The sequence below is a fragment of the Triticum aestivum genome, chromosome 6A (genome assembly GCF_018294505.1).
Source record: "Triticum aestivum cultivar Chinese Spring chromosome 6A, IWGSC CS RefSeq v2.1, whole genome shotgun sequence".
Taxonomy (NCBI): Eukaryota; Viridiplantae; Streptophyta; class Magnoliopsida; order Poales; family Poaceae; genus Triticum; species Triticum aestivum.
Window position 1 is genome coordinate 577,849,762 of NC_057809.1, and position 25,896 is coordinate 577,875,657.

Genomic DNA, 25,896 nt, shown 5'->3' on the forward strand with positions numbered 1-25,896 from the left:
ACCAAATTCACATGACTACTTATAGCAAGACTTCTCCCATGTCCTCAGGAACAAACGTAACTACTCACAAATCATATTCATGTTCATAATCAGAGGAGTATTAATATGCATAAAGGATCTGAACATATGATCTTCCACCAAGTAAACCAACTAGCATCAACTACAAGGAGTAATCAACACTACTAGCAACCCACAGGTACCAATCTGAGACTTAGAGACAAAGATTGGATACAAGAGATGAACTAGGGTTTGAGGAGAGATGGTGCTGGTGAAGTTGTTGATGGAGATTGACCCCCTTCCGATGAGAGGATCGTTGGTGATGACGATGGTGATGATTTCCCCTTCCCGGAGGAAAGTTTCCCCGGCAGAACAGCTATGCCGGAGCCCTAGATTGGTTCCGCCAAGGTTCCGCCTCGTGGCGGCGGTGTTTCTTCCCAAAAGCTTGCTTATGATTTTTTTTCCAGGGTAAAAGACCTCATATAGCAGAAGATGGGCACAGGAGGCCTGCCAGGGGGCCCACGAGGCTGGGGGGTGCGCCCATGGGGGTAGGGCGCCTTGGTCAACCCCGATCCGACGCCATCTGGGATGCCTCCACCCTGACCCCGACCCGCCGCCGCGTGGGATGCTACCTCTTTAGCTTGTGTTGGATTTCCCCGAAGAGGAGAGGATGATGCAGCAGAGTAGCGTAAGTATTTCCCTCAGTTATTGAGAACCAAGGTATCAATCCAGTAGGAGGCTACACGCAAGTCCCTCGTACCTACACAAAAACAATAGCTCAACGCAACCAACGCGATTAGGGGTTGTCAATCCCTTCACGGTCACTTACGAGAGTGAGATCTGATAGATAATATTTTTGGTATTTTTGATATACAGATGCAAAGTAAAAAGTAAAAGGCAAAGTAAAAAAAGCAAAGCAATAATAAAGTGATGGAGATTGATATGATGAGAATAGACCCGGGGGCCATAGGTTTCACTAGTGGCTTCTCTCAAGAGCATAAGTATTCTACGGTGGGTGAACAAATTACTGTTGAGCAATTGACAGAATTGAGCATAGTTATGAGAATATCTAGGTATGATCATGTATATAGGCATCACGTCCAAGACAAGTAGACCGACTCATGCCTGCATCTACTACTATTACTCCACTCATCGACCGCTATCTAGCATGCATCTAGAGTATTAAGTTAAAAACAGAGTAACGCCTTAAGCAAGATGACATGATGTAGAGAGATAAATTCATGCAATATGAAATAAACCCCATCTTGTTATCCTCGATGGCAACGATGCAATACGTGCCTTGCTGCCCCTTCTGTCACTGGGAAAGGACACCGCAAGATCGAACCCAAAGCTAAGCACTTCTCCCATGGCAAGAAAAATCAATCTAGTAGGCCAAACCAAACTGAAAATTCAAAGAGACTTGCAAAGGTAACCAATCATACATAAAAGAATTCAGAGAAGATTCAAATATTATTCATAGATAGACTTGATCATAAACCCACAATTCATCGGTCTCAACAAACACACCGCAAAAAGAAGATTACATTGAATAGATCTCCACGAGAGAGGGGAAGAACATTGTATTGAGATCCAAAAAGAGAGAAGAAGCCATCTAGCTTATAACTATGGACCCGAAGGTCTGAGGTAAACTACTCACACTTCATCGGAGGGGCTATGATGATGTAGAAGCCCTCCGTGATGACGGCCCTCTCCGGCAGAGCTCCGGAACAGGCCCCAAGATGGGATCTCGTGGATACAGAAAGTTGCGGCGGTGGAATTAGGTTTTTGGCTCCTGTTCTGATCGTTTGGGGTAGGTAGGTATATATAGGAGGAAGGAGTATGTTGGTGGAGCTCTGAGGGTCCCACGAGGCAGATGGGCGTGCCCTAGGGGGGGGCACCCTCGTGACCGCCTCTTGGCTCCCTTGGAGTAGGGTCCAAGTCTCCTGGATCACGTTCGGTGAGAAAATCACGTTCCCGAAGATTTCATTCTGTTTGACTCCGTTTGATATTCCATTTCTTCGAAACACTGAAATAGGCAAAAAAAACAGCAATTCTGGGCTGGGCCTTCGGTTAATTGGTTAGTCCCAAAAATAATATAAAAGTGGAAAATAAAGCCCAATATAGTCCAAAACAGTAGATAATATAGCATGGAGCAATCAAAAATTATAGATACGTTGGAGACGTATCATGGGACGCACCACCTCTACCTCTCCCCTTCCCCCCTCTCCTCTCTCTCTCTCTCTCTCTCTCTCTCTTTGTGGTGAGGTAGATCGCACTCCCAGCTTCTCCCCATCCGCGGCCACCATCGTTCGTCGTTCACTACGGCCAATGGCGATTCTAAGCCCTGCCAAGTTGCCATGTTGCCCCGCCTCATCATTTGGAGATTTCCCATGCAAGTAATCGGCCTTAGGCGGCCGGAATCGTCGCCCCGACCAACTTCCTCTCCACATCCGGTGAAGGTCGACGCCGACTCGATCTCCACCCCCGGCGAAGTTCTAGTGCCCCTTCTGGCCTCCTATGTGGCTTCCTCACGCAGCTCATGGCGCCTCTTTGCCAAGTTGCTCTACTCCGAGCGCCCTCCTTGCGTCCCCATGCTCCGGCGGCCGCCGCCATGCCCCGTGCCCTCGCCTCCAAGCTGGCCTGCTTCCCTGACCGCGCCTACATGATCAAGTTGAACCAGCTGTCCTACAGCACTGATGCCCTCGCTCCTCCTCTTCCTCTAGCCTGGCTTCATAGTTGCCGGTCTGCTGATGCTCGTCGTCGGTGCCGCTTCGGTGATCGTAGGGTCCCGTGCCCCTCACCCGTGTGTGGCCTTCCCCTCTAGCTCGCGCACGCACACCTCCTCTAGTCCACTCCCACGAGTTGTGCCGCTTCCGCCACCATGCATCCGAGCCCCCGCCACCATGCATCCGCGCCCGCTGGCGTTCAAACCTGCTGGTGGGTGGTGGTTCATTTGGGCCAATCACCCATTAGGCCTAACTCCCCTACTAATCAGCCGCTGACCATGGGCCCATTTAGTTATTTAAGCACAGTCAAATCTTTCAGAAAATACCTTGACTATGACATGTGGCCCTTGATGCTAACAAGTCAAATAATTTGACTAGTCTAATGCTGACATGGCATTACCCAGCCAGCAGTAAAAACTAGTCAACACGGAAAAAACCACTTGACTTGGTCAATACCGGGGTCAGGGTTGATTTTCAGACCTCATGGTTAGTTGAGGGTGTATTTTGACCGGTTTCGGAGTTGAGGGTCGTAAATCAAAAGGTGTGGTTAGTTTGAGGTTGAAATGTGGACTTTTCTCTAAGTTTAACTATGAATGAGGTAGTATTTCCATTCTTGTTTTTATAGTTTGGAATACACTAGAGTTACAATACTTTTGAACTGGTAATTTGTATGGTATCTACTTCGAAGTTACTGTATAAGTACAAATTTTCTGAATATTCATTCTTGTTTTTATAGTTTGGAATACACTAAAGTTACAATAGTTTTCAACTAGTAATTTGTATGGTTTCTACTTGGAAGTTTCTATGTAATCGATTTTTTTTGAATTTGTCATCTTGAATGTTGTTGCTGAATGGAACTACGAAACCGGGAATCACTGATGATGTTCTCTATCTTTCTACTACTTGCTTGAACACGCTATTTGCGATGTAACAGACAAAAAACCTCATTCCCCATATGAATGGAAAGCATGTGAGTGCTTGAGATGTATGCCGATGTCCACACATAGTGTGGAGGATCTTCAGCAGCATCCACCCTATTAGAATGCAAAGATGAATTGCCCACATGATCTACCTCATGCTTATATCGATTATACACTTAAGTTATACTATAATAATTGAAGGCATGTTATTCATGCAACCTAAAAAACACGCAACCATAGGGAAAATAGTGCAGTAGCATATTCCATGGTAACTATTTGGTAATACTTCTTTTGGTATTGTTCATGATGTTTGCATAAGGAACAGTTGCACAACATCTAATATCTTATTAAACAAAAAAATTTGCATCAATTAACTAAACAATTTTTTACACATATTTTACAATGAGTGGTTGCAAATATTACCCTTTTCCCTTTTTAAGTACTTAAAGATTGTAGGATTTGACTTGTAGAAGTCAAAATCCTCAAATTTTTATGCAATGTAGCTTCCAACATCTATTTAGACATTTTTCAACTATCCTAATGTTCTATTCAACACTTTCACAACCTTCCACTTAAGATAAATCCATAGCTCTCTCTCTATCTCTCTCTCTCTATCTATCTATCTATCTATCTATCTCTCTCTCTCTGTCAGGGGTAGTTACCCTCACGTGAATTATGTATGTTGTACGTAGTATTTGACAAAAGCGAGAGTATGTACATGTAGTATGTAGTTAGTGATCTAAGCCCAGCAATGAACGTGTCAGTCATCAATATATGAACCCAAGTCGTAGCAAGCTAGAAGGACTTAAAGGAACAACACGTAACATTTCCCCCAAGGGGCAGACACAGGAACAAACAAGGATACATGCCGGCCAACCTAAGTGTTCGGGAGCAGTAGCGAACTACCATGGCTCAGTGGAAGCACCAGGAGACATTTCCCCGTAAGGAAGGCTACCAAGAATAAATGACTAGGTGTCGGATCCCACACATAGCAATACACGTTACACGTACGCATAACATGCAAGTATGTGTTATACAACATGGCATCACAACATAACTCAACAACTCATATAGATAAAGGCTCAGAAGAGCCATCATAGCATTTATTACAAGCAGCGGGTCTCATGACCCTTCGCACAAAGTCATACCAGCCAAGCGGAAGCATAAACTTGTCTAAGTACAGACATCTGAAAAGAGAGAAGGCTAGAAATCCTGTCTATATACGGGACCCTCCAATAGGAACCAAACCTCTGTCTGGGATTCCCATGCTAATTGTCGAAGCCCACATGAAACTACTAGTGAGATCGAAGTCTCCTCTGCAAAAACATAAATTAAGCAAATGTGAGTGCAAATGTACTCAGCAAGACTTATATCAGAACTAACTACATATGCATCAGTATCAACAAAAGGGTGGTTTAGTTTAACTGCAGCAAGCTAGCTTTGACTTAGTGTCTATCATGTACTATGACTACCAGCATTTTCTTTGAGGTGATGAAGCGCACACGAGTCCACATATTCACCATATCAATACACCACTATGGATCCGCTCATGTCTCCCTACGAGAAGGCCATCCATAACACTCAAACTTATCTTACAATATCCACTTCAAGTTATCTATGAACCATATAAGCTTTCCATGTAGTCCATATCCGCATACGCGGTTATTCGAATAGATCATATTACCCTGCAGGAGTGTACTTCTTCACACACGCTCTCACCACTTATCGCCGTTTACACGACATGTACTCGACAACCTTCAAGCGGAAGCCAAGCGAGGGTGTCGGCCACGACCTGACTAACCACACAAGTCTCAGCTAGTCCAGGTTTATCGCCTATTTGACTTCCATCTGCAAGAAAGTTCGACTGAGGTTTCCACTATGGCCCCAAATGATGTGTGCAGGGTTCCCGAGCCCACCAAACGGGTGCCTCGGTACACCGTGCCACGATGTATCTACCTGCATCATAGCCCACCCCTAGGGTCAGCATTACGCACGACATCCAACACATCCTACAAACATGAGAAACTAGTTGCAACTCCTGTATAGAGATCAAGGCGATTAATAAGTCGAGAGGGTCAATTAAGTATCCCAATGTGTGGTAGTAACTATCTTGGATCACAAACACGGAACTCGGTTCTTGAGGACGGTCCCGATGAGACAACCCACCATGTACTCCTACATGGCCTCTCATCGCTACCTTTACGAAATCGTGTTCACACACATAGCTCTCAACAGTAGGACATGTTCACCACCATTCCAATCCATCCCAAATGAATCAGACCTGACACAACTCTAAGCATAGCAGGCATAACAAGCAAGAATGAATATGAGCAGGCACATCATGGCTCAAACAACTCCTACTCATGCTAGTGGGTTTCAACTATTTACTGTGGCAAAGACAGGTCATGCAGAGGAAGGGGTTCAACTACCACAACATGTAACAGTTGAATCGTTGTTGTCCTAATGCAGTAAAAGAGAGAAAGAGTGGGAGAGTGGGGTTGTATCGGAATGCTCAAAGGGGGTTTGCTTGCCTGGAACTTCTGAAGATAGCATAGCTCTTCATCGGTGTCAGCGATCACAGCGCCGGAAACATCTGCTACCTAGAGGGGACAAATACCGGTAATAGAGAAGGAACACAATCGATGCAATGCAACAATATGATGCATGGTCATGACATGGCAACATCATGTGATTTGAGCTAATGCAACTAGCAGCAATTTAAATGAAGTTGGTTTGAACCCAAGGTTCAAATTCAGACTCCATATAAGACATTTCAAATGCCATTTATTCAAACATGCATGGAAATGCAATAAACAGATTCTTCATATTTTTTTGATAATTTTTCATATATAAATTATTTCATTTGGATCTACGGTCAAATTTCTATGGATTTTTGAAGTTTGAACTATTTTCTGGAATTTCCTATTTGTTTTGAATTAAATTAAATCCAGAAAAGGATTTAAAGCGTCAGCACTGCGTCACTACGTCTGCAGGTCAACGGGTCAGCCAGGTCAAACCTGACCAGTGGGGCCCACTAGTGAGTGACCCATTTAGTTAACAATGGTATTAGTGTTAAACTAAACCTAAACTAATTATTGTTAGAGATCGGGCCCACCTGTCATGGGCACTGGGGAGGCTATTAGCGCTAATTACCCGGGATTAGGCCGGCGGCTAATTGCCGGCGAGGCCAGAGGCGGTGGAGGAGCTTGGGATTCCACCACAGAGCATCGCTCGATGCGCGGCTGGGCTCTTCGTGGAGCTGGAGTCGCGGCGCATCCAATGATGGTCTTAGGGAGGCCGGAGTGGACGGTAGCGATGGCGGTGGCAACAACTGCGTCAGCCGGAGGTCGGGCTAGCGCGGGTTTGCTGCTGCGGCTCGTAAACGAGGGAACTAAGGGGCTAGCGAGGCCATACGGTCTTCAACGAGCAGCATGGGCACCGGTTCATGCCCAAAAGGTCATCGGAGTGGAGCCGGTGTCGAGCTCGGGCGACGACGTGCCTCGGTCAACAAGGGGCCGGCGGCTACGGCGAGAGATGTGCCACGGGGTTAGGGTGAAACTGTGTCGGAGCTCACCGTGGTCATGCAGGGCGACGCTGGAGTTGACGGGTTGACGCCGGTGATATTCGGTCAGACGCGGCGGGGACAAGCTCGATGGCAACATCTCCGGGCGTCCGGGCTTCTGATCTTCAGCGTGTAGACGAAGATGAGCTTCTCCGAGCGGCTGGACGCGACTGCGGGGCCTAGGTTGCACGGTGGCTATGGAGGCGACCAGCGGCGCTCTCCGGTGCCTGCGCGTGAGAGAAACAGAGGAGGGGAGAGCGCTCGAGGGAGAGAGAGGGAGAGCCGGACGGCTCTGGGGGTCACGTGGCATCGTGAGGGAGCCCGAGGGGGCAGGCAGGCAGGAGGTGGCGAGTGTGTGTGCGCGCGGGGCGAGCACGCGCTCGGCGTCCTTCTATCCAGGGAAGGGGACGACTGGCACTGTGGGCTGCATAGTGCTGGGCCGCACAGTGCTAGCCCAGTGCTTCTCTCTCTCTATCTCTCCTCTTCTCTTTAATTCCATTTTTGTTTTCTAATTTCTGGGATATGTTTAGATTTGATTTCCAAACCAAACCAATTTCTAAGCTTCTCTAAATTCTTGTATTGACTAGTGGTATTATTCCAGAGCACCACAACAATTTCCAAAATTATTGGACATGTATTTTTTATAAAAGAAATAAATCGATTTAAATTCGGTGCCCAAAATATTCCATAAAAATGTTCACTATTTTTGGTTTGGACTCAAAGCCTTGAGAAAAATTATCAAACATTGATGGATGCACTTTGGGTTCATTGAATGATATTTTAGGGTTCTTTGCCCTTTATTAAAATAATTTTTGAGGCTTTGAATATTCCTCAATTAAATTTCTTGAATTTAAAATGATGCATGATGCTCACTGATGTAACTAATTACAATCAAATTATAGGGTTGTGATGCGGCTGTGCGGACAAGGTCCAACAACAGAGAAGAGAAGGTGACTTGTCAGACAATAAGGGGGTCTGGGCGCGAATATGAGCTAATTGGCATGGGCCCTAGCGGTCAGTTCGACGTAGCAGGGGCGTCCAAGGGTCCGCATATCCACCCCAAATATGGGCTGGATAGGAGAGCCGCTCAGTTCAAGCGTTTGGGACGAATATGGGAAGCCCAGTTGGGTGGTGTTTTTTCATCCGAACACCAACCGAGCATCCCGCCCAAGCATTTGGGGCGGGTATGGGTCCGGTTGTAGATCTCTGAGCCTTCGTATAACCTTGCAAATAGGACACTTGTTTATAATGAAGTTGGTTGTGTCCATGATGCAGAGGACGGGACAAAAAACATATCTATTAGAGATGCTCTTATGAAACCATGTTACGTACTCCTTCCGTTCCCAAATGCTATTTGTTTTTTAGAGATTTTAACAAATGACTACGCAAAATAAGTGAATTTAGACTCTAAAATATGTCTACATACTTTTGTATGTTTTAGTCCATTTAAAATGTGTAGAAAGACAAATATTTGGGAACGGAGGGAGTACTTGCCAGATACACATATTTTTCATCAACTCATGCACTAGAGATCATATCGGTAAAGACGATTACTCACTGACCAGATATGTAGACAAACAAACGCAAAGGAAACAGAGTACTTAGTTCTTAAACAAACAAAACACAATCCCGGCCAGGAGGGGCCGGGCATACCAATACTAAGAATCCATTGTAAATTAAAAGCAGAGTAGTTTTAGGATTAAACAAGCACGATGCATGCGCCTAGTTTCAGGACATCGTGGCCATCAACAACGTTCCTTTTTCACTTCATCATCCGCTTGTTGTCCTCGGATTTGTATGTGTTGGCGTCACGCACCATGCGCTCGATCTCCTCCGCGCTCAGCCCACCCTGGTCGCTGGTGATGGTGACGCTGTTCTTGTTTCCAGTTGTCCTGTCCTCTGCCAGCACCTTCAGAATACCATTTGCTTCGCTTTCGAATGTCACATTGATCCGTGGGACGCGACTCGGCGCTAGATGGATGCCATTGAGCGTGAACTTGCCCAAAAGCCTGTTGTCCTTGGTGAATGCCGCTTCACCCTCGTACACCTGGATGAGAATGCTCGTCTGGTTGTCGTGAATTGTCGTATAAACTCCCTCCTTCTTGACAGGTATTGTGGTGTTCCTGGGTATCACCACACTCATGAAACGATCTATTTCCGCCTCTATCCCGAGTGATAGCGGCGTGACGTCCAGAGGGAGAAAGTCCTTCTCCTGCTGGTTGTACTCGCCGTTGAGGATGGCTGCCTGAACAGCAGCGCCGTACGCGACAGCCTCGTCCGGATTGATTCTCTTGCAGAGCTTCTTCCCGTCAAAGAAATCCTGCAGCATCTGCTGCACCTTGGGGATCTTGGTGGAGCCGCCGACGAGCACAACGTCGTCGATCTGTGACTTGTTCATCTTGACGTCGCCGAGGCACTTCTCCACATGCTCAATGCACTTGCGGAAGATATCCATGTTGAGTTCATCGAACAGGGCGCGAGTGATGGATCCATAGTAGTCAATGCCATCGTGGAGCGAGTCGATCTCGAACTTGGCCTGCGCCGTGGAAGACAGCATCCTCTTGGCCCTCTCGCAGGCCGTCCTAAGCCGGATCAGCGCCCTCGGATTGCCACCGATGTCACTCTTGTGTTTCTTCAAGAATTCCTGCACGAAGTGTTCCACCATTCGGTTGTTGAGGTCCTCCCCTCCAAGGTGGGTGTCACCGGACGTGGCCTTGACTGCAAATGTGCCTTTGTCAATGTTTATGACAGAGATGTCCAAGGTACCGCCACCAAAATCAAATATGAGCACCGTCTTCGCAATGGCATCACCACTAACGGACGTGTTGTCAAGACCGTAGGCGATGGCGGCGGCCGAGGGCTCGTTGATGATGCGTGTGACGTTGAGGCCAGCAATGAGACCGGCATCCAGGGTGGCCTGGCGCTGCGAGTCGTTGAAGTAGACTGGGACGGTGATGACAGCATCTTTCACCGTGGTGCCGAGGTAGGCCTCCGCTGTCTCCCTCATCTTGACAAGCACCATGGAGGAGATTTCTTCGGCTGTGAACTGCCTCTCCTCACCCCTGTACTTCACAGCAATCATCGGCCGATCACTGGTGCCTGAAATGACTTTGAAGGGCCACAACTTCATATCTTCTTGCACAGACTCTTCGCTGAATCGTCGACCAATCAGTCGTTTCGCGTCTGAAGAAGAAAATATTATAGATGCAGTAGTTTCAGTGTAGTACATTTGGCAAAGCTAGAGGTATATCAAGAAAACTAGAGAGCAAAAGATTAAATTCACCATTGCAAATTTAAGTACCAGCTACATCACAGAGCACATACATCATGTGACCTGACTACTACAAAGTACAAACCAGTAACATGACAAAAAAGTTTTTTAGAATTTTAAAAGTTTGAATTTTGAAGTTTTCAAATTAAGGCCTCCATGGAGCTCGGTCTCCGTTTGGCATTTTCGTTAGTTAAATATGTAATTGTGGAAAATTTCTTTGTGGTTACATAATTATGCAATAATTTGTGTACTAGTAAAATATAGTTTTGTGGATGCCTAATAAAATTAAGCCACTCAACTTTTGCACGTCAGAAATGTATGAGCTTTCATGGGTATGCTTAACTAATTATACTGTCTAGGTTTTATAATTTACAGCTATGTACTAATTAGAAATTTTCAGCTCCCGCGGAAATAATATGTTCCCCTCACAAGAAATTAATAACTAGATAGTATATAAGTTACTATATCCAGTTTATAAGCTGGTAGGTTTTATCACATTTATGGAATGAAAACATTTTGTTTTAGATATATAAATAATTAAAGTAGAATTTTTTTAGGGTAATTATAGTGAAATGTCATAGGTACATTTTATTGTGATATAAATATTTGACAATTATAGTGAAATATTGATATCATAGAAATTCCTATGGACCTTTTGATAGCTTGTGACAGCCTTCTCTAGAGATCACCTAACCAAAATAGTGCTGTTAGGATGTGTATAGCCACGGAAAAATAATTTTAGACAATATTTGGCCGACATTGAATGTAATGCTTGAAAGGAAGCAATTCAGTTAGCATAGGAATTTTCATCTATTTCAGCACAAAATACTACTCCATACATTAACAAATATAAGATGTTTTGGATATTTCAATATGGACTACATACAAACAGCAATATGAGTGAACAAACAGACAAAAATGTTTCTTATACATCCGAATCAGAAAGAAGATAGAACATCTTATATTTATGAACAGATGAAGTATTTGTTTAATGTTTTGAAAATATTTTCCAGATAATTAACTATGGAAATTGCAACTTGTCGCACTCGCACATACCTAAATATCTACAGATCAACCGAGAAGTGCATAGATGAACCCGGGTACATATGAACCCACTTTGGAAAACACATTTCTAAATGCTAAAAAAATCTGAAAAAACTTGCACGGGTACATCTCCATGTTCTATGTGTGTGCATAAAGTTTCACGGAAAATTAACTTTTTTGTGGCCTGTGCAAAAAAGACAAAAAATTATGTCGAGGAACACTATTTAGAAGCACTAAAATTTGTCTTTTTTATAGAGACAAAACAAAAGGACATTTTTTCACAAAACTTTGTGCCGCGTACACACATTTGCGAACATGTATGCGTGATATTTTCTTTTGAATTTTCTGACATTTTAAGACATGCTGAAAATGCATTTTTGAAAAAGTGGGTGCATATGCCCATGGGTTCAGGGGGTGCCCCCGATATCCTCCATAAAAAACCTCTTAGGACCACATTGATTGCAAGATTTTTCGTAGGAACTTTGGATTCCTATAACTTTTTATGTGCTTGTGTGATTTGAGAAATGTATCATGCAGGTTGTTTTTCCTAAATATTAGTTTGCAGATTTCACCAAAAGTTTTCCACTGACTTAAAACAACTTGTTTTTTGTGTTTGCCTATGCTGTAATCAAACAACATTTTGTGCAAGTTTAATCACATAGGATTGAGTGGACATGGGAATTGAATCTGCATTTTTGAGTCATGCATATAGTATTATAGTATCGTGCTACTTAAAGATGTTCTTAGTGCTTGTAAGTTAGAAGGCTTTACAACATGGTAGCATTATCAAGGGTTCTTAGGGTGACTAAATAATACAATGGTAAATGGCACAGAACAATATGAATAAGCCTGGAAGAAAAGATGCTGGAATCGAATAGCTAGCTGATTAATTAAGCATTTGGCAACTGAGGAATATAAGAGATGTCAGGGATCTAAGGCTTTGGGCATCTCCATCTTGTCGATACTACTGGGATCATCTCAATAATCAATAATTCAGTATATGTAACACACGCACAAACCGCCGTCACACAAACCCACTAACCTGAGAAACTTAATTAACGAACAGAACGACTAACATTAATAAAAAAAGTAAATATCGTAGGTGGCAGTCAGTTGGTAGTTCTCTTCTCACCGAAGACGGTGTTGACGGGGTTCATGGCCGCGTCGCCGATGAGACGCCAGGTGTCGGTGAAGGCGACGCAGGAAGGCGTGGTGAGGTTGCCCTGGTCGTTGGCGATGACCTCCACGCGCTGGTGCACCGGCCGCCAGACGGCCACGCAGGAGTAGGTCGTCCCGAGGTCGATGCCGATCGCCGGCCCGTCGCCCTTCGTGCCTGCTGCCATCTCCACGCGACAAAAGTGGCAGAGGAAAAGGAATAGTGTGACGCTTGGGAATTGCAGGGTTCTATTTAAACGCGTAGTGGAGGAAGGCGAGAGGGCCGTAGTCTGGAAAGTAACTTCGGAAGCCGAAGAAGTTTACACTGGCCAACGAACCTCAGTAGTAATTACACAAGCCAGATGTACTCCGTGAAATGAAGGGTTGTTCGTGCATTTGAATCCGGTAGAGAGTTTTTGTCCTATTTCATAAGTAGTAATTTCAGAGGGGGAAAAATAACAAAATGCATTTGTATCACTGATTGCTCTTTCCGCTATGACTTCTGTACACGTATACATGTTCAATCGGTTATTTGTAGAGACGTTCTACAGTCCGCTAGCTGATCTTTTTAAAATATCTGCCGGGCCGCGAGCCGTCAGATTTAGCGCTTCGAGTAGCCGACGTCTCCATCATTGCAATAAAAAAACTGCAACAGAGGTGACATTGCAGGTTTTTTTTCCCAGACAAGGATGCAACCCATGGGGTGGTGGTGTCTCTCGGCTACAGGCGACGCAGAGGATCAAGCGGCGCGAGGCGACAAACTGGTCCACGGCGGTGGCACACACACTGGCGACGTGGCGAAGAAAGGCCGGGGACGAGCAGATCCGGGCGGTGGCAGCGATCAGTCGGCTCGGGCCCGCGTAGTTATATGCGGTAGCACAGTGAGAGGAGCGAGATGAAGGGAGGGAGCGGTGGTGGGGTACCTTGACTGGCGGCAGAGCGGCTCGGATACGGCGGTTGTCGGCAGGTAGTTCCTATGAGAGGGAGGCATGGAGATAAGATGGAAAGGGAGAAAGAAAGAGCGGCGGCGGAAAAGGGCATGTAGGTTTGCAACTCACCACTTGTTGCGGTCGAGGGAATGCAACAAGATCCAAGTTGCAAAGCGAGGTATATAGATATATGATGTTATGAGTTGTCCAATGAAATCGGACCCAACGGCAGTGGACGAGGCCGATGCGGGCCAGAGATCAGCCAGGTGATTTGAATCATTTCTCTAATCTAACAATGATGTTGCATACTAGGAATGACGGCTGAGATTTAAAAGAAGGTTCATCCTTGATTTTTATCCTAAAAACTAAGAAGATCATCCATGCGATCTCCCTGTTAATTATTTAGAGCCATTAGAGAAATATATGGAAGCCTTGGCTCCACACCGGCTGCACATGCCGTCACGCACACAGATTTTCATGAACTCTCCCTTGATGATTCGCTCGTCCTTTGTTTGATCGACTGAGGGCACCTAAGAATCCTCAAGAAAACCCTAGAGGTACTCTTCTCTATGCTGCCATCCTGAACTTCGAAGTTCAATCCATAGGATGTTGTCCCGGACCTGGCGGCCTTGACACGGACATGCACCTTAGACTGGATATGCTCCATGCAGGGACTGCACGCCGGCCTTTCCTATCCTGAGCGGGCGGCCATATCATGCCAGCGGCAGACGAGGGCTCGCAATTCTGCACAACGGAGACGCGGGACTGACGCTGGCATAGATCGTTGGCATGTGGGAGTAAGGAAAGATAATATCAAGAAGCGTTTTCTTCTGCATATTCGTCAAATCGTTCTGATAATCACATGTTAAAATTACACGGGTGGAGTCACTCATCCGATGCTATTACGACGACCGAAAAGGTGGAGTAACTCATAGAACCGATTGATTTTCCTGTTGAGCAGAACTACAGCGTGGCATTGAGAGTGACATGAACCGATGATGCATGATGGAGTACAACATACTGTGAGTTTCAGCAGCGGTGTATAAACTGCACAAAACATTGATCCCATACATGGCGTCGCAGTTCTCAAGTAAGCAATGCACTCACCACTTCCATGCCAGACCCAGAACTGTTTTTGCTGCCCATGTGAAGCTGTTTGATGTTAAAAGGTGGAGATACTAAGAAGTAGTAGAGGAAGCAGAGCACATGGCAACCACCAACTATTGAGGATGTCTAGAGTTCAACTGTTTTTATGCTTGCTCTGTACACGACTTCTCACATATTGGTTTTATCTCGTTAATGGCATATAGATTCCCTGCATGGAAGAAATCACCATCTCCATTGCCTCAAACTCATACTTGAGCTTCCCCACGTTGCCCAAGCCAGCTTGATCAATCTGTGTTTCTTCTGTGGTGCCAAGCATACTGCCCTATGAGATTCCCCATGTACAAATTGGTTTTGATTTAATAGCAAAAATTAAGGGAGAGTGAAGAAAACAGAAACAAAATGTCTCCACGCACACGAACCAGCAGGAAAAAAGAACCCTAAAATCTACTTCCCTAGGGAACCAATCTGTTGATCTGTTTGTCGGATCGGACGGTGGCCGGGACTGCGGGGCTAGAGGGGCCGCACGGCAGGCCGCTGTCGATGTTTTTAGAGATTCTTTTGTACACATGATTAGACATTTTTGGCAGAACAAAAAATGTCTAATCATGTGTACAAAAAATGTTTGTGACAAGTAAAAAATGTCACACATTAAAAAAAATGTAGGTGACATTTTTTATAGAATATAGAAAATTGTTCATGTATTTAAAGAAAATTTTATGTACATTTAAAAAATGTACGTCACACTTGAAAAAACTGCACATGTTTGAAAAATGTATTCATGATATTTTTCAAACAATGCTTGTACAATGTACAAAAATGTTTACATAGTTCAAAAAAATGTTATTTATCATTTTCAAAATGTTTCAACATGTACTTGAAAAATAATTAAGATGTATTTGAAAAATATTCAAAACATAATTTTGTAAAGATGTATTTAAAAAATTGTTACATGTATATGTAAAATATAGAATGTGTATGAAAAAGTAAACATGTGTTGGAACTTGGAAGAAGAAATAAAAGTAGACACGTTAAAAGAACAAAAGGAAAATTGATAAAAAAAAGTTATAAAGTAAAACAAAGAAACAAAGAAAACCAAAGTATAATGAAGAAAAAATAATAATAACCAAACAAAACTGAAAGCATATGACATACTCCCTCCGTCTCAAAATAAGTGTCTCAACTTTAATACAAAATGAAGACACTTATTCTATTCTAGGACGGACGGACACTAGTAGAAAAGGGGGCAAAGGTTCAGGCCGGGTAAGCCCATTAGTCCCGGTTCAGTCCAGAACCGGGACCAATGGGTGCATTGGACCCGGTTCGTGAGCCCAGGGGGCCACCCGGGCCACGTGGGCCATTGGTCTCGGTTCGTCTGGACCTTTTGGTCCCGGTTGGTGGGACGAACCGGGACCAATGGGCCTCGCTCCTGGCCCACCACCATTGGTCCTGGTTGCTGGTATGAACAGGGACCAAAGGCTGCCCTTTAGTCCCGGTTCATGCCACCAACCGGAACCAATGGTGGTGCCTATATATACCCCCTCGCGCAAGAGCAGAGCACACTGCTCTGTTTTTTCTGGCCGAGGGGGAGAGGGCTTGGTGGTGCTCTAGCTCACCTCCTATGCACACAAGGTGTTCGATGGAATGCCCGAGCCACACTACTTAAGCTTTCTCCTCTCCAAGCTCGACCTCCAAGCTCCATTTTCCTCAATATTTGTCTAGGTTTAGCGGTCCGTCACGCCCCGCCCCCGTCTTCACCGTCGTCGATCACCCGCGCTGATCTCATCACCGGCACCACCGTGGTGAGCCTCTTGTTCTTATCTTCTTTCTGAAAGGAAAAATATTCTTACTTGTATGTTTAGATAGATACTTGTATCATTTTCTTACTTTTATTATTGCATCTTATATAGTGTGATGGTTTTGGTATCCGCCCCCGTCGGCCCTCGTCCTGTCTATGATTCGGATATGGTATATATTATCTTTATAACTATTGGTTGATTTATTGTTTATGAAAATTATGCCGACCAACGTGACATAGATTTTATTTATCTAGGAGGTATGTGAACCGGAAATTCCAACCGACCCTATTGTTGAGAGGTTAAATTTAGTTGAAGAAGAAAACAATTTCTTGAAGGAAAAAATAAAAAAAAATTGAGGAGGAGAAGATGATATTGGAGTTGCATGTTGCGGATGTCGTCGATGATCACAAGATCAAGATGGATGCAATGCGCTTGAAGATTAGAAAGATTAGAAAATATGCCGTTCATACCGAGGCTTGGTATCATTATGCCGTTGGATCAATTGTTACCTTGGTTGCGATTATGATCGCATTTGTTTTCGCATTGAAATGTTTCACATAGTTTCAATGTATGGTTTAATTAATTAGATGCTCTGGAGAGCTATATGTTGTTAGATGAGAACTATGTATGTACTTTGGTTTTAATGTGATGATGAATTTCTATTAATTTGGTCACTTAATTATCTATTCATGATGTTCTGTAATGGTTTTTGACACACTTAATTATATATAACGCACACAGATGAACCGGCAATGGATGTACGGTGACAGACACACCTCCGAGTACATTAAGGGCGTGCATGAATTTCTCGAAGCGGCTGAGGCAAACAAGCAGAATGGTTTTATGTGTTGTCCATGCCCTAATTGTGGGAATACGAAGTCTTACTCTGACCGGAAAATCCTTCACACCCACCTGCTTTACAAGGGTTTCATGCAACACTATAATGTTTGGACAAGGCATGGAGAAATAGGGGTTATGATGGAAGACGACGAAGAAGAAGAGTATGATGACAACTATGTGCCCCCTGAATACGGTGATGCTGCAACGGGGGGAGCTGGTGAAGATCAAGAGGAACCAGAGGATGTGCCCAATGATGCTGCAATGGGTGAAGCTGCTGAAGATCAAGATGAACCAGACGATGTGCCCGATGATGATGATCTCCGCCGGGTCATTGTCGATACAAGGACGCAATGCGAAAGTCAAAAGGAAAAGCTGAAGTTCGATCGCATGTTAGAGGATCACAAAAAAGGATTGTACCCCAATTGCGAAGATGGCAACACAAAGCTCGGTACCGTACTGGAATTGCTGCAGTGGAAGGCAGAGAATGATGTGCCTGACAAAGGATTTGAGAAGCTACTGAAAATATTGAAGAAGAAGCTTCCAAAGGATAACGAATTGCCCGACAGTACATACGCAACAAAGAAGGTCGTATGCCCTCTAGGATTGGAGGTGCAGAAGATACATGCATGCCCTAATGACTGCATCCTCTACCGCGGTGCATACAAGGATCTGAACGCATGTCCGGTATGCGGTGCATTGCGGTATTGAAGGAAATATGCCCTAGAGGCAATAATAAAGTTATTATTTATTTCCTTATATCATGATAAATGTTTATTATTCATGCTAGAATTGTATTAACCGGAAACATAATACATGTGTGAATACATAGACAAACAGAGTGTCACTAGTATGCCTCTACTAGACTAGCTCATTAATCAAAGATGGTTATGTTTCCTAACCATGAACAAAGAGTTGTTATTTGATTAACGGGATCACATCATTAGTTGAATGATCTGATTGACATGACCCATTCCATTAGCTTAGCACCCGATCATTTAGTATGTTGCTATTGCTTTCTTCATGACTTATACATGTTCCTATGACTATGAGATTATGCAACTCCCGTTTGCCGGAGGAACACTTTGGGTGCTACCAAACGTCACAACACAACTGGGTGATTATAAAGGAGCATTACAGGTGTCTCCAAAGGTAGATGTTGGGTTGGCGTATTTTGAGATTAGGATTTGTCACTCCGATTGTCGGAGAGGTATCTCTGGGCCCTCTCGATAATGCACATCACATAAGCCTTGCAAGCATTACAACTAATATGTTAGTTGTGAGATGATGTATTACGGAACGAGTAAAGAGACTTGCCGGTAATGAGATTGAACTAGGTATTGGATACCGACGATCGAATCTCGGCCAAGTAACATACCGATGACAAAGGGAACAACGTATGTTGTTATGCGGTCTGACAGATAAAGATCTTCGTAGAATATGTAGGAGCCAATATGGGCATCCAGGTCCCGCTATTGGTTATTGACCGGAGATGTGTCTCAGTCATGTCTGCATTATTCTCGAACCGTAGGGTCCGCACGCTTAACGTTACGATGACAGTTATTATGAGTTTATGCATTTTGATGTACCGAAGTTAGTTAGGAGTCCCGGATGTGATCACGGACATGACGAGGAGTCTCGGAATGGTCGAGACATAAAGATTGATATATTGGAAGCCTATGTTTGGATATCGGAAGTGTTCCGGGTGAAATCGGGATTTTACCGGAGTACCGGGAGGTTACCGGAACCCCCCCGGGAGCTATATGGGCCTTAGTGGGCTTTAGTGGAAAGGTGAAAGGGGCAGCCCAAGGTGGCTGCGCGCCTCCCCCCTCCCCTAGTCCTATTAGGACTAGGAGAGGTGGCCGGCCCCCTTCTCTCTCTTCCCCCCCCCCTCAAGGAATCCTATTCCAACTAGGATTGGGGGGGGGGGAATCCTACTCCCAGAGGGAGTAGGACTCTCCTGGCGCGCCCTCCTTGGCCGGCCAGCCCCTCCCCCTTGGCTCCTTTATATACTGAGGCAAGGGGGCACCTCTAGACACACACAATTGATCCCCGTGATCGTTCCATAGCCGTGTGCGGTGCCCCCTGCCACCATATTCCACCTCGATCATATCGTTGTAGTGCTTAGGCGAAGCCCAGCATCGGTAGAACATCAAGATCATCACCACGCCGTCGTGCTGACGGAACTCCTCCCCGAAGCTTTGCTGGATCGGAGCCCGGGGATCGTCATCGAGTTGTACGTGTGCTAGGAACTCGGAGGTGCCGGAGTAACGGTGCTTGGATCGGTCGGATCGGGAAGAAGACGTACAACTACTTCCTCTATGTTGTGTCAACGCTTCCGTTGCGATCTACAAGGGTACGTAGATCATACTCTCCCCTCGTTGCTATGCATCACCATGATCTTGCGTGTGCGTAGGAAAATTTTGAAATTACTACGTTTCCCCAACAGTGGCATCCGAGCCTAGGTTTTATGGTTTGATGTTATATGCACGAGTAGAACACAAGTGAGTTGTGGGCGATATATGTCATACTGCCTACCAGCATGTCATACTTTGGTTCGGCTGTATTGTTGGACGAGATGACCCGGACCAACATTACGCGTACGCTTACGCGAGACCGGTTCTCCCGACGTGCTTTGCACATAGGTGGCTTGCGGGCGACTGTCTCTCCAACTTTAGTTGAACCAAGTGTGGCTACGCCCGGTCCTTGCGAAGTTTAAAACGAAGTCTATTTGACAAACTATCGTTTGTGGTTTTGATGCGTAGGTGAGATTGGTTCTTGCTTAAGCCCGTAGCAGCCACGTAAAACTTGCAACAACAAAGTAGAGGACGTCTAACTTGTTTTTGCAGGGCATGTTGTGATGTGATATGGTCAAGGCATGATGCTAAATTTTATTGTATGAGATGATCATGTTTTGTAACCGAGTTATCGGCAACTGGCAGGAGCCATATGGTTGTCGCTTTATTGTATGCAATGCAATCGCGATGTAATGCTTTACTTTATTACTAAGCGGTAGTGATAGTCGTGGAAGCATAAGATTGGCGAGACGACAACGATGCTACGATGGAGATCAAGGTGTCGCGCCGGTGATGATGGTGATCACGACGGTGCTTCGGAGATGGAGATCACAAGCACAAGATGATGATGTCCATATCATATCACTTATATTGATTGCATGTGATGTTTATGTTTTATGCATCTTATCTTGCTTTGATTGACGGTAGCATTATAAGATGATCTCTCACTAAATTATCAAGAAGTGTTCTCCCTGAGTATGCACCGTTGCCAAAGTTCGTCGTGCCCAGACACCACGTGATGATCGGGTGTGATAAGCTCTACGTCCATCTACAACGGGTGCAAGCCAGTTTTGCACACGCAGAATACTCGGGTTATACTTGACGAGCCTAGCATATGCAGATATGGCCTCGGAACACGGAGACCGAAAGGTCAAGCGTGAATCATATAGTAGATATGATCAACATAATGATGTTCACCATTGAAGACTAATCCATTTCACGTGATGATCGGTTATGGTTTAGTTGATTTGGATCACGTGATCACTTAGAAGATTAGAGGGATGTCTATCTAAGTGGGAGTTCTTAAGTAATATGATTAAATTGAACTTAAATTTATCATGAACTTAGTCCTGGTAGTATTTTGCAAATTATGTTGTAGATCAATAGCTCGCGCTGTTGCTTCCCTGTGTTTATTTTGATATGTTCCTAGAGAAAATTGTGTTGAAAGATGTTAGTAGCAATGATGCGGATTGGATCCGTGATCTGAGGTTTATCCTCATTGCTGCACAGAAAAATTATGTCCTTGATGCACCGCTAGGTGACAGACCTATTGTAGGAGCAGATGCAGACGTTATGAACGTTTGGCTAGCTCAATATGATGACTACTTGATAGTTTAGTGCACCATGCTTAATGGCTTAGAATCGGGACTTCAAAGAGTTTTGAACGTCATGGACCATATGAGATGTTCCAGGAGTTGAAGTTAATATTTCAAGCAAATACCCGAGTTGAGAGATATGAAGTCTCTAACAAGTTCTATAGCTAAAAGATGGAGGAGAATCGCTCAACTAGTGAGCATGTGCTCAGATTGTCTGGGTACTACAATCGCTTGAATCAAGTGGGAGTTAATCTTCCAGATAAGATAGTGATTGACAGAATTCTCTAGTCACCATCACCGAGTTAGTAGAACTTCGTGATGAACTATAATATGCAAGGGATAACAGAAACAACTCCCAAGCTCTTCGTGATGCTGAAATCAACGAAGGTAGAAATCAAGAAAAACATCAAGTGTTGATGGTTGACAAGATCACTAGTTTCAAGAAAAGGGCAGAGGGAAGAAGGGAAACTTCAAGAAGAACAGCAAGCAAGTTGCTCAAATGAAGAAGCCCAAGTCTGGTCCTAAGCCTGAGACTAAGTGCTTCTACTGCAAAGGGACTGGTCACTGGAAGCGGAACTACCCCAAGTGATTGGCGGATAAGCAGGATGGCAAAGTGAACATAAGTATATTTGATATACATGTTATTGATGTGTACTTTACTAGTGTTTATAGCAAACCCTCAGTATTTGATACTAGTTCAGTTGCTAAGATTAGTAACTCGAAACGGGAGTTACAGAATAAACAAAGACTAGTTAAGAGTGAAGTGACGATGTGTGTTGGAATTGGTTCCAAGATTGATATGATCATCATCTCACACTCCCTATTATTTCGAGATTAGTGTTGAACCTAAATAAGTGTTATTTGGTGTTTGCGTTGAGCATGAATATGATTTGATCATGTTTATTGTAATACGGTTATTCATTTAAGTAAGAGAATAAATTGTTGTTCTGTTTATATGAATAAAACCTTATATGGTTACACACCCAATGAAAATAGTTCGTTGGATCTCGATCGTAGTGATACACATAATCATAATATTGAAACCAAAAGATGCAAAGTTAATAATGATAGTGCAACTTATTTGTAGCACTGCCGTTTAGGTCATATTGGTGTAAAGCGCATGAAGAAACTCCATGTTGATGGGCTTTTGGAATCACTTGATTATGAATCAGTTGATGCTTGCGAACCATGCCTCATGGGCAAGATGACTAACACTATGTTCTTCGGAACAATGGAGCGAGCAATAGATTTGTTGGAAATCATACATACTGATGTATGTGGTCCGATGAATATTGAGGCTCGCGACAAGTATCATTATTTTCTGATCTTCACAGATGATTTGAGCAGATATGAGTATATCTACTTGATGAAACATAAGTCTGAAACATTTGAAAAGTTCAAAGAATTTCAGAGTGAAGTGAAAAATCATCGTAACAAGAAAATAAAGTTTCTATGATCTGATCGTAGAGAAGAGTATTTGAGTTACGAGTTTGGCCTTCAGTTAAAAACAATGTGAAATAGTTTCACTACTCATGCCACCTGGAACACCACAACATAATGGTGTGTCCGAACGTCGTAATCGTACTTTATTAGATATGGTGCGATCTATGATGTCTCTTACAAATTTACCGCTATCGTTTTGGGGCTACGCTCTAGAGACGGCCGCATTCACGTTAAATAGGGCACCATCAAAATCCGTTGAGACGACGCCTTATGAACTGTGGTTTGGCAAGAAACCAAAGTTGTCGTTCCTTAAAATTTGGGGCTGCGATGCTTATGTGAAAAAGCTTCAACCTGATAAGCTCGAACCCAAATCGGAGAAATGTGTCTTCATAGGATACCCAAAGGAAACTATTGGGTACACCTTCTATCACAGATCCGAAGGCAAGACATTCATTGCCAAGAATGGATCCTTTCTAGAGAAGGAGTTTCTCTCGAAAGAAGTGAGTGGGAGGAAAGTAGAACTTGACGAGGTAACTATACCTGCTCCCTTATTGGAAAGTAGTGCATCATAGAAAACTGTTTCAGTGACACCTACACCAGTTAGTGAGGAAGCTAATGATGATGATCATGAAACTTCAGAACAAGATACTACTGAACCTTGTAGATCAACCAGAGTGAGATACGCGCCAGAGTGGTACGGTAATCCTGTTCTGGAAGTCATGCTACTAGATCATGATGAACCTACGAACTATGAAGAAGCGATGGTGAGCCCAGATTCCGCAAAATGGCTTGAAACCATGAAATCTGAGATATGATCCATGTATGAGAACAAAGATGGACTTTGATGGATTTGCCCGATGATCGGCAAGCCATAGAAAATAAATGGATCTTCAAGAGGAAGACAGACGCTGATAGTAGTGTTACTATCTATAAAGCTAGACTTGTCGAAAAAGGTTTTTGACAAAGTTCAAGGTGTTGACTACGATGATATTTTCTCACTCGTAGCGATGCTTAAGTCTGTCCAAATCATGTTAGCAATTGCCGCATTTTTATGAAATCTGGCAAATGGATAAACAAAACTACATTCGTTAATGGATTTAAAGAAGAGTTGTATATGATGCAACCAGAAGGTTTTTTCAATCCTAAAGATGCTAACAAAATATGCAAGCTCCAGCGATCCATCTATGGACTGGTGCAAGCATCTCGGAGTCGGGATATACGCTTTGATAAGTTGATCAAAGGATACAGTTTTATACAGACTTGCGGTGAAGCCTGTATTTACAAGAAAGTGAGTGGGAGCACTACAGCATTTTTGATAAGTATATGTGAATGACATATTGTTGATCGGAAATAATGTAGAATTATTCTGCAAAGCATAAAGGAGTGTTTGAAAGGAGTTTTTTCAAAGAAAGACCTCAAAGAAGTTGCTTACATATTGAGCTTCAAGATCTATAGAGATAGATCAAGACGCTTGATAAGTTTTTTCAATGAGTACATACCTTGACAAGATTTTGAAGTAGTTCAAAATGGAGCAGTCAAAGAAAGAGTTCTTGCCTGTATTACAAGGTGTGAAGTTGAGTAAGACTCAAAGCCCGACCAGGCAGAAGATAGAAAGAGAATGAAAGTCATTCCCTATGCCTCAGACATAGGTTCTATAAAGTATGTCATGCTATGTACCAGATCTATTGTATACCCTACACTGTGTTAAGCAAGGGAGTACAATAGTGATCTAAGAGTAGATTACTGGACAGCGGTCAGAATTATCCTTAGTGAAATAAGGATATGTTTCTCGATTATGGACGTGACAAAAAGGTTCATCGTAAAGGGTTACGTCAATGCAAGTTTTTGACACTGATCCAGATGATTCTAAGTCTCTATCTGGATACATATTGAAAGTGGGACTATTGAATCAGGTAAACCCTTTGGGTGTTAGTCACATGGAGATGTGAACCAATCACATAAAGATGTGAACTATTGGTGTTAACCACATAGCGATGTGAACTAGATTATTGACTCTAGTGCAAGTGGGAGACTGAAGGAAATATGCCCTAGAGGCAATAATAAAGTTATTATTTATTTCCTTATATCATGATAAATGTTTATTATTCATGCTAGAATTGTATTAACCGGAAACATAATACATGTGTGAATACATAGACAAACAGAGTGTCACTAGTATGCCTCTACTAGACTACCTCATTAATCAAAGATGGTTATGTTTCCTAACCATGAACAAAGAGTTGTTATTTGATTAACGGGATCACATCATTAGTTGAATGATCTGATTGACATGACCCATTCCATTAGCTTAGCACCCGATCGTTTAGTATGTTGCTATTGCTTTCTTCATGACTTATACATGTTCCTATGACTATGAGATTATGCAACTCCCGTTTGCCGGAGGAACACTTTGGGTGCTACCAAACGTCACAACGTAACTGGGTGATTAGAAAGGAGCATTACAGGTGTCTCCAAAGGTAGATGTTGGGTTGGCATATTTCGAGATTAGGATTTGTCACTCCGATTGTCAGAGAGGTATCTCTGGGCCCTCTCGGTAATGCACATCACATAAGCCTTGCAAGCATTACAACTAATATGTTAGTTGTGAGATGATGTATTACGGAACGAGTAAAGAGACTTGCCGGTAACGAGATTGAACTAGGTATTGGATACCGACGATCGAATCTCGGCCAAGTAACATACCGATGACAAAGGGAACAACGTATGTTGTTATGCGGTTTGACCGATAAAGATCTTCGTAGAATATGTAGGAGCCAATATGGGCATCCAGGTCCCGCTATTGGTTATTGACCGGAGATGTGTCTCAGTCATGTCTGCATTATTCTCGAACCGTAGGGTCCGCACGCTTAACGTTACGATGACAGTTATTATGAGTTTATGCATTTTGATGTACCGAAGTTAGTTCGGTGTCCCGGATGTGATCACGGACATGACGAGGAGTCTCGGAATGGTCGAGACATAAAGATTGATATATTGGAAGCCTATGTTTGGATATCGGAAGTGTTCCGGGTGAAATCGGGATTTTACCGGAGTACCGGGAGGTTACCGGAACCCCCCCGGGAGCTATATGGGCCTTAGTGGGCTTTAGTGGAAAGGTGAAAGGGGCAGCCCAAGGTGGCTGCGCGCCTCCCCCCTCCCCTAGTCCTATTAGGACTAGGAGAGGTGGCCGGCCCCCTTCTCTCTCTTCCCCCCCCCC

The 25,896-nt window shown here is 43.9% G+C and overlaps 1 pseudogene; it reads right to left on the reverse strand.

Annotated features, from left to right (window-relative positions):
• Positions 1 to 12,822, reverse strand: part of LOC123128650 (heat shock 70 kDa protein 18-like) — an 89,304-nt pseudogene extending 76,482 nt beyond the window's left edge.
• Positions 12,823 to 25,896: the final 13,074 nt, after the last annotated feature.